The sequence below is a fragment of the Nicotiana tabacum genome, chromosome 10 (assembly GCF_000715075.1).
Source record: "Nicotiana tabacum cultivar K326 chromosome 10, ASM71507v2, whole genome shotgun sequence".
Taxonomy (NCBI): Eukaryota; Viridiplantae; Streptophyta; class Magnoliopsida; order Solanales; family Solanaceae; genus Nicotiana; species Nicotiana tabacum.
In genome coordinates this window covers 108,877,546-108,887,442 of record NC_134089.1, presented here as the reverse complement: position 1 = coordinate 108,887,442, position 9,897 = coordinate 108,877,546, and positions in this window count along the sequence as shown.

The following is a 9,897-nucleotide window of genomic DNA, read 5'->3' as shown; positions in this document are numbered from 1 at the left end:
CAGCTTACAGAGCAGCTTCCTTTCTTCTATAAATAGAAGAGATTTCAGTTCATTATGTACATCAGTTTGAATTCGAATAATATATCAGTTTCTCTCTATACTTGTCTTTACTTTATAGTCTTTATTTCATAACACGTTATCAGCACGAAGCTCTACCATCTCGAGCAAATATTTTGAAAGTATCTAAGGTAAGAACTTTCTTTTCCTAAATAATATCAAATCTTTCTAAACTTGAATTTGTAGCCCTGGATATATCAGGCAAAAACTACATGTCTTGGGTGCTTGATGCTGAAATTCATCTTGATGCGATGGGTCTGGCAGACACCATCAAGGATAAAAATCAGGCATCAAACCAAGACCGTGCCAAAGCAATGATATTCCTACGCCATCACCTTGATGAGGGCCTGAAAATGGAATATCTCACTATTAAAGATCCAGTCATACTGTGGAATAATTTGAAAGATAGATATGACCATCTGAAGATGGTCGTTCTTCCACAGACACGTTATGATTGGACTCATCTAAGGCTACAAGATTTTAAATCTATCAGTGAGTATAATTCTGCTATGTTCAGAATTATTTCCCAATTAAAATTATGTGGTGATAATATTACTGATCATGATATGTTGGAGAAAACTTTCACCACTTTTCATGCCTCGAATATGCTCCTGCAGCAGCAATATCGAGAGATGGGATTTAAAAAGTATTCTGAACTTATCTCACATCTTCTTATAGCAGAGCAACATAATGGGCTATTAATGAAAAATCATGAAAGTCGACCTATTGGTTCTTGTCCATTCCCTGAAGTGAATGAGACGAACTTCCACCAAGCTAAACGTGGAAGAGGTCGTGGCCCCAGTCGTGGTCATGGCCGTGGTCGGGGAAGAAACCCCAATCATGGTAATAATAATGCACCAAAGAAGCCTCCTCACCACCAGCAGTGGAAAAGGAAGGAACAAAAGCATGAAGCGGTGCAAGCGCCAAATGCAGAAAATGCATGTTATAGATGTGGAGGAAAAGGGCACTGGTCACGTACTTGTCGTACGCCAAAGCACCTGGTTGAGCTTTATCAAGCCTCTCTGAAGAAGACAGAGAAAAATGCTGAAGCAAATTTTATTTCTGAAGATAATTTAGACTTCATGCATTTGGATGTAGCTGATTACTTTGCACTCCCAGAAGGAGAAATAAGTCATGTAATCGGTAGTGAATCTGTAGAAATGTAAATATTTTAATTTTTGTTGTTTGTAATAAATAGTATGGTTATGTAATTATTGTACATAAATAAAAGTTATGCTTTGATAATGATATTTACTATAATATATTTTATTTATGTTATTTTGAAGAATATGGATAACCCTCAAATTATGTTTGGATCAAAGACAAATCATGAAGATATGTGTGTTATTGATAGTGGAACAACACATGCCATATTCAACGATCAGAAATACTTTTCTTATTTGCATAAGGAAAAAGCAAATGTTTCAACAATTTCTGGTAATATAAGTTTGATTGAAGGCTCCGGAAGAGCCATAATATTTCTGTCTAAGGGAACAAAACTTATTATAGACAATGCATTGTTCTCCTCCAAGTCCCGAAGAAACTTGTTGAGTTTTATAGATATCCGCCGAAATGGGTATTATGTAGAGACAATAGATGAAATGAACAGGGAATATCTTTGTATTACAAAGAATATTTCTGGCCAGAAATGCATTGTAGAAAAGTTACCAACTTTATCTTCTGGCTTATACTATTCAAAAATTAGTACAATTGAAGCACACTCTATCGTAAACCAGAAGTTTACGGATTCAAATACTTTTGTGATTTGGCATGGCCGTTTGGGCCATCCCGGATCAATAATGATGAGACGAATTACTGAAAATTCGAGTGGGCATCCATTAAAGAACCTGGAGATTCTTACAAATGACGAATTTTCTTGTGATGCTTGTTATCAAGGAAAAATGATCACTAGACCATCACCAATGAAGGTTGATATTGAATCCCCTGCCTTTTTAGAGCGAATACATGGGGATATATGTGGACCTATTCACCCACCAAGTGGGTTGTTTAGATATTTTATGGTCCTAATAGATGCATCTTCAAGATGGTCTCATGTGTGTCTACTATCATCTCGCAACCTGGCGTTTGCAAAGCTATTAGCCCAAATAATTCGATTAAGGGCACAATTCCCAGATTATCCTATAAAGGCTATTCGCCTTGATAATGCTGGAGAATTCTCATCTCAAGCTTTTGATGATTATTGTCTATCCGTTGGGATAAAAGTTGAACATCCTGTAGCTTATGTTCATACTCAAAATGGCCTTGCAGAGTCATTTATTAAACGCTTGCAATTGATAGCAAGACCACTACTTATGAAAACAAAATTGCCCACTACTGTTTGGGGCCATGCTATCTTGCATGCAGCATCACTTATCCGTCTTAGACCGACACATTATAATAAATATTCTCCATCACAATTAGTTTTTGGTCATGAACCAAATATTGCCCATCTACGAATTTTCGGATGTGCTGTATATGTGCCAGTAGCACCACCACAACGTAGTAAGATGGGACCACAGAGAAGGATAGGAATATATGTTGGGTTTGAATCACCCTCTATTATTCGCTATCTTGAACCATTGACAGGAGATTTATTTACTGCTCGATTTGCAGATTGTCGGTTTGATGAAACAAATTTCCCACAATTAGGGGGAGAGAAAAAGGAAATCAAAAGAGAAATTGTGTGGAAAGTTTCATCATTATCTCACTTTGATCCCCGTACCCCTATATGTAATCAGGAGGTCCAGAAGATCATCCATTTACAGAATATAACAAATCAAATGCCAGACGCATTTACTGATTTGAAAAGGATAACTAAGTCACATATCCCAGCAGAGAATGTGCCTATCCGAATTGATGTCCCAGTAGGACCATCTACTAGCATGAGAGCTAGTGAACCTAAAGTACGCCTGAAGCGTGGTAGGCCTTTGGGTTCTAAGGATCGAAATCCTCGAAAAAGAAAATCGACAAATGATCAAAACGATACTATGAAGGGATCCCCTGAAGAGACCCAAAATCTGATTAGTTATGAGATTCCTGAAGAAATCAATGAACCTGAAGCTCATGTGAGTGAGGAACTTTTAATAAGTTCAAACGGTGATGGGATTAATTTAAATCGATTTGAAATAGTGGTGGATAATATTTTTGCATATAATGTTGCACTTAATATTATGCAAGATAGTGAGGATCTTGAACCTCGATCTGTCGAAGAATGTCGATAAAGATCTGATTGGCCAAAATGGCAAGAGGCAATTCAATCGGAATTGAAGTCACTTGCTAAAAGAGAGGTCTTTGGACCAGTAGTCCAAACACCTGCTGGTATAAAACCAGTTGGTCATAAATGGGTTTTTGTGCGAAAAAGGAATGATAAAAATGAAGTTGAAAGATACAAAGCTCGCCTTGTTGCACAAGGATTCTCACAACGACCTGGAGTCGATTTTGATGAAACATATTCACCTGTTATGGATGCCATAACATTTCGATATCTCATCAGTTTAGCACTACATGAAAAGCTTGAAATACATCTAATGGATGTAGTTACAGCTTATCTGTACGGTTCACTTGATAATGAAATTTATATGAAAATTCCTGAAGGATTTAAAATGCCTGAAGCAAAATCTCAGGAAATGTATTCAATCAGATTACAAAGATCTTTGTACGGTTTAAAGCAATCTAGGCGTATGTGGTATAATCGCCTTAGTGAATATTTGCTGAAAGAAGGTTACATAAATGATGTTATTTGTCCATGTATTTTTATAAAGAAAATGACATCAGAATTTGTTATACTTGCTGTTTATGTTGATGACATAAATCTTGTTGGAACTCCAGAAGAGCTCCAAAAGGCAATTGAATATCTTAAGAAAGAATTTGAGATGAAAGATCTTGGAAAGACAAAACTTTGTCTTGGTCTGCAAATTGAACATTTAGCAGACGAGATCTTTATCCATCAATCTGCCTATACAGAAAGGGTCTTAAAACGCTTTTACATGGACAAAGCGCACCCATTGAGTACACCAATGGTTGTTCGATCACTTGAAGTGAATAAGGATTTGTTCCGACCTCCAGAAGAGGACGAGGAACTCCTTGGTCCCGAAGTACCCTATCTCAGTGCAATTGGTGCACTAATGTATCTTGCTAATGCTACAAGGCCTGACATAGCATTTTCTGTTAATTTACTAGCAAGATATAGTTCTTCTCCTACACGGAGACATTGGAACGGGATTAAGCATATATTGCGATATTTAAAGGGAACTCTTGATATGGGTTTGTTTTATGCTAACAAAGATAGTGCAGACCTTGTTGGTTATGCAGATGCAGGTTATTTATCTGATCCCCATAAAGCTCGATCTCAAACCGGCTACGTATTTACATATGGAGGTACTATCATATCATGGCGCTCCACAAAGCAATCTATTGTTGCTACTTCTTCAAATCACGCTGAGATAATAACTATTCATGAAGCAAGTAGGGAGTGCGTATGGTTGAGATCAATAATTCATTTTATTCGAGAAAAATGTGGTTTGGAATGTGAGAAAAGACCCACAATTTTATACGAAGACAATGCTGCATGCATAGCCCAATTGAAGGGAGGATTTATAAAAGGAGATAGAACGAAGCACATTTCACCAAAATTATTCTACACGCACGATCTTCAGAAAAATGGTGACATTGATGTGCAACAAATCCGTTCAAGTGATAATCCAGCAGATTTATTCACTAAATCTTTGCCAACTTCAACTTTTGAGAAGATGGTATACAAGATTGGAATGCGGAGACTCAAATATTTGAAACAAGGTTTTCATCAGGGGGAGTAAAATACGCAATGCACTCTTTTTCCCTTACTAAGGTTTTTTCCCATGGGGTTTTCCTTATAAGGTTTTTAATGAGGCACCTAACAATGCGTATTACTAAATATGTGTACTCTTTTTCCTTCACTAGATTTTTTTCCCACGTGGTTTTTCCTAGTGAGGTTTTAATGAGACACATTATCTTTTAATGAACATCCAAGGGGGAGTGTTATAAATATATTATATTATGGATGTTCATTTAGTACTCTGTTGTAAATAAGCTTCCTGAAGAAGCTTATCCATATGGGACTCCACCGTAAATATATTTATCTATTTAGTACTATATTGGAAATAAGCTTCCTGAAGAAGCTTATCACTTCGGTACCCGGTTATGGATAAACATTACCCCCAGTAGAAGTTTATCCATACCGGGTATAATAAGCTTATCTTTTCAGTACCCGGTTATGGATAAACATTACCCCCAGTAGAAGATTATCCATACCGGATATAATAAGCTTATCCATTCAGTACTCCGTTATGGATAAATATTGCTCTCAGTAGAAGATTATCCATATCTGGTACAGCAGCAGCTTACACAGCAGCTTGTAGCAGCTTACACAACAGCTTGTAGTAGTAGCTTACACAACAGCTTATAGTAGCTTACACTGCAGCTTGTAGTAGCAGCTTACAGAGCAGCTTCCTTTCTTCTATAAATAGAAGAGATTTCAGTTCATTATGTACATCAGTTTGAATTCGAATAATATATCAGTTTCTCTCTATACTTGTCTTTACTTTATAGTCTTTATTTCATAACAATTTGCTCTTTTTTCTCGGGATACCTGATTTTTGAAATTGTTCGACTTTGGAGAAATAAATTACTACTAATCAATAGAATCAAATGAGGGGAACATGAGAATATAAAAAATAAAAAAAAAAGGTAACAAATGGAATGCTCATAATCGGAGTGATAAAAATCTTCTTACAAACTTATTGCTATTTATATCTTTTGTTTTTCTTTGCAATCAAAATTCATGTACAGTTAACAATATACTTTTGTATTTTTTTCAAATTAAGATATTTTAAGTATTTTCTTAAATTTACATTCAATGAAAGAATTGTACAAGAAAGGGCACGAAAATATTTCGTAAGTTATCAACAACAACAACAACAACAACAACAACCCAGTGTAATCCCACAAGTGGGGTCTGGGGAGGGTAATATGTACGCAGACCTTACCTCTACCCCGAGGGGCAGAGAGGCTGTTTCCAGGAGACCCTCGGCTCAAAGAGGCAACAAGAGACACTATATTAGTACTATCAATAGACTCATAATAAAACAACATAAAGTACCATAAAATCCATAACATAACATAAATACCATAAAAACAAAGTAACAACAATATAAGAGATATAGGAAATACGAGAAAGATGTAAGGTATTAATACACAGGAGATAAAGCCCATCATCAGTAGTTGATCAATAGCATCCTAAGACTACTTCCTAACTGGCTAGTCTCACTCTAGTGCGCTGTAACAAAGACATCACAATTTCCCTAACCTACCACCTTAATGCTCGATCTCCACAATTCCCTGTTTAGGGCCGTGTCCTCAGTAACCCTAAGTCGCGTCATATCCTGCCTGATCACCTCTCCCCAATACTTCTTAGGTCTCCCCCTACCTCTCCTCGTACCCACCACTGCCAGTCGTTCACACCTTCTCACCGGTGCATCAGTGTTCCTCCTCTGAATGTGCCCGAACCATCTGAGTCTTGCTTCCCGCATCTTGTCCTCCATGGGGGCCACACCCACCTTCTCTCGAATATCTTCATTTCTAATCTTATCCTTCCTTGTATGCCCGCACATCCCCCTCAACATCCTCATCTCTGCAACTTTCATCCTCTGGATGTGTGAGATCTTCACCGGCCAACACTCGGTCCCATACAACATAGCAGGCCTAACCACTGCCCTATAAAATTTACCTTTCAGTAACAGTGGCACTTTCTTGTCACACAGGACTCCCGTCGCTAACCTCCATTTCATCCACCCCACCCCTATACGGTGTGTGACATCCTCGTCGATCTCCCCGGACCCCTGAATAAACGACCCCAGGTACTTGAAACTACCCCTCTTAGGGATGACTTGAGAATCAAGCCTCACTTCCACTCCCGCTTCCGTCGGCTCTGCCCCAAATTTGCACTCAAGGTATTCCGTCTTCGTCCTGCTCAACCTGAAACCTTTGGACTCAAGGGTGTGTCTCCAAACCTCTAACCTCTCGCTGACGCCGCGTCGTGTCTCGTCGATTAGAACTATGTCATCAGCAAATAGCATGCACCATGGCACCTCCCCCTGAATATGATGTGTTATAGCATCCATCACCAGGGCAAATAGGAAAGGGCTGAACGCAGACCCTTGATGCAATCCTGTAATAATCGGAAAATAATCTGAATCGCCTCCTGCTGTCCTAACCCGAGTCTTAGCTCCATCATACATGTCCTTAATCGCCCTAATGTAGGCAATCGGGACCCCTTTAGCCTCTAAGCATCTCCATAAGACCTCCCTAGGAACCTTGTCGTACGCTTTCTCTAGATCGATAAACACCATGTGGAGATCCTTCTTCTTATCCCTGTATTGTTCCATCGTCCTCCTAATAAGGTGGATAGCTTCTGTGGTAGATCGCCCCGGCATGAACCCGAACTGGTTGTCTGAAATAGACACCGTCCTTCGCACTCTCATTTCTACCACTCTCTCCCAGACTTTCATGGTATGACTTAGTAATTTAATACCCCTATAGTTGTTACAGATCTGGATATCGCCTTTGTTCTTATACAACGGGACCATAGTACTCCACCTCCACTCTTCGGGCATCCTATTAGTCTTGGATATCACATTAAGCAACTTAATAAGCCATTCCACGCCTGCTCTACCCACACACCTCCAAAGCTCAACCGGAATTTCATCTGGTCCGGTAGCTCTGCCCCTTCTCATCTTACGCATTGCCTCCATGACCTCATCGACCTCAATGTCCCGATAATCACTTAGTTCATGGGGGCTGTCGGCGTTCCTCAATTCACCTAGTACAATATCCTGATCCCCTTCCTCATTTAGAAGCTTATGAAAGTAGGTCTGCCATCTCCTCTTTATCTGGTCATCCCCCAACAAAACTTTGCCGTCCTCATCTTTTATGCACCTCACTTGGTCCAAATCCCGAGCCGTCCTCTCTCTCACCTTAGCGAGTCGGAGTAACTTCTTCTCCCCGCCTTTGTTCCCTAGTTCCTCATACAAACGAGCAAAAGCTGCCGTCTTTGCCTCCGTCACTGCCATCTTTGCCTCCTTCCTAGCTACCTTATATCTTGCAATGTTCGCTCTCTTCTCCTCCTCTCCAGTGCTCCCCACTAACCGCAGGTAAGCCACCTTCTTCGCTTCCACTTTACCTTGTACAACTGCATTCCACCACCAGTCTCCTTTGTGACCACAAGTGCGGCCTGAAGATACCCCTAACACCTCTCTTGCCGCCTTCCTTATATAGTCCGCCGTCGTCGACCACATAGTGTTTGCGTCCCCACTACTTCTCCAAGCTCCCATTGCCGACAACCTTCCTTCCAACTCCTGGGCTTTAACCTTAGTCAAGGCGCCCCACCTAATCCTCGGGCAGCCTCGTACTGACCTCTGTTTCCTTCTTATCATAATACTAACGTCCATCACCAAGAGCCTATGTTGCGTTGCAAGGGTCTCACCTGGGATAACTTTGCAATCCTCGCACAACCTTCTGTCGCATCTCCTTAGGAGGAGATAGTCAATTTGAGTCTTCGCCACCGAACTTTGGTAAGTAACCAAATGCTCCTCTCGCTTCGGAAAACTCGAGTTTGCAATCACTAGATCGAATGCCTTGGCAAAATCCAGCAGTGATATGCCCCCTCCGTTTCGTTCCCCGAAACCAAAGCCGCCATGCACCTCAGTATAACCACCTGCTGACGACCCAATATGACCATTGAAATCCCCTCCTATGAATAACCTCTCGGAAGGCGGAATACTACGAACAATGTCATCTAACCCTTCCCAAAAACGCCTTTTAATCTCCTCATCACAACCTACTTGCGGTGCGTACGCGCTAACGACGTTTAAAGGACACTCACCCACCACCAATTTAATAGTCATTAGTCTATCATTCACACGCCTGACCTCTACCACCGACTCCCTAAGATGGCTATCTACTAGGATACCCACTCCATTCTTACCCCTCACGACTCCGGAGTACCACAACTTATACCCATCCGCGTTTCTCGCCCTCGATCCGACCCACCTAGTCTCCTGGACACACGCTATATTAATCTTCCTCTTCTGAAGGATCTTCGCCAACTCTATAGACTTACTCGTTAGCGAACCTATGTTCCATGACCCGATTCTCAACCTATAGGCTCCCTTGCCCACTCTACCTCCCCTACCTCCCGACCCACCCCCTGACCCCGAGCCCACTCTTTGCCCCTCCCTCTGCCCCACCTGAGGACATGCCTTTAATCTATCATCCCAGACTGCCGCCACTACACCTACGACAACTCTACAAAAGACTCGCTAGTGCACCACGGACAACGAATCAAACTAGAAGGAAAGAAGTGACTACCTGTACACCTATTGAATGATTCAACTATTGTGAACTAAAGTAACATCAATTTAGCTAACACCAAAAGGAAAACAGTAGAACGGGAGGTACCAATTCCCGAGAACTAAACCTGTGTTGATTTGCAGCCCTCGATATACTTGCAAGCTCACGCAATGCTTCCCACCGCCCTTTGCTGATGCTCGTCCAGGTTGCTCTCCTTTGCTAGTGCTCGTGTGCCCAACTTGTCTCCAACCACTTTGAGAATTTCCCTGAAAACACAGAAAATACCACGACCCAAAGACCAACAAGGGCTATCACCGCTACCACTGGTGTAGCACCGAAAGTAACTAGCAGCCGAAATTAACTGAAGAAAAACAACAAGCAAGCTTCTGAAATAGGTGAGGAGATTCGGCTATTTCAGAAGTTCTCATATAAAAAATCGGATAGGAGTGGAATTGA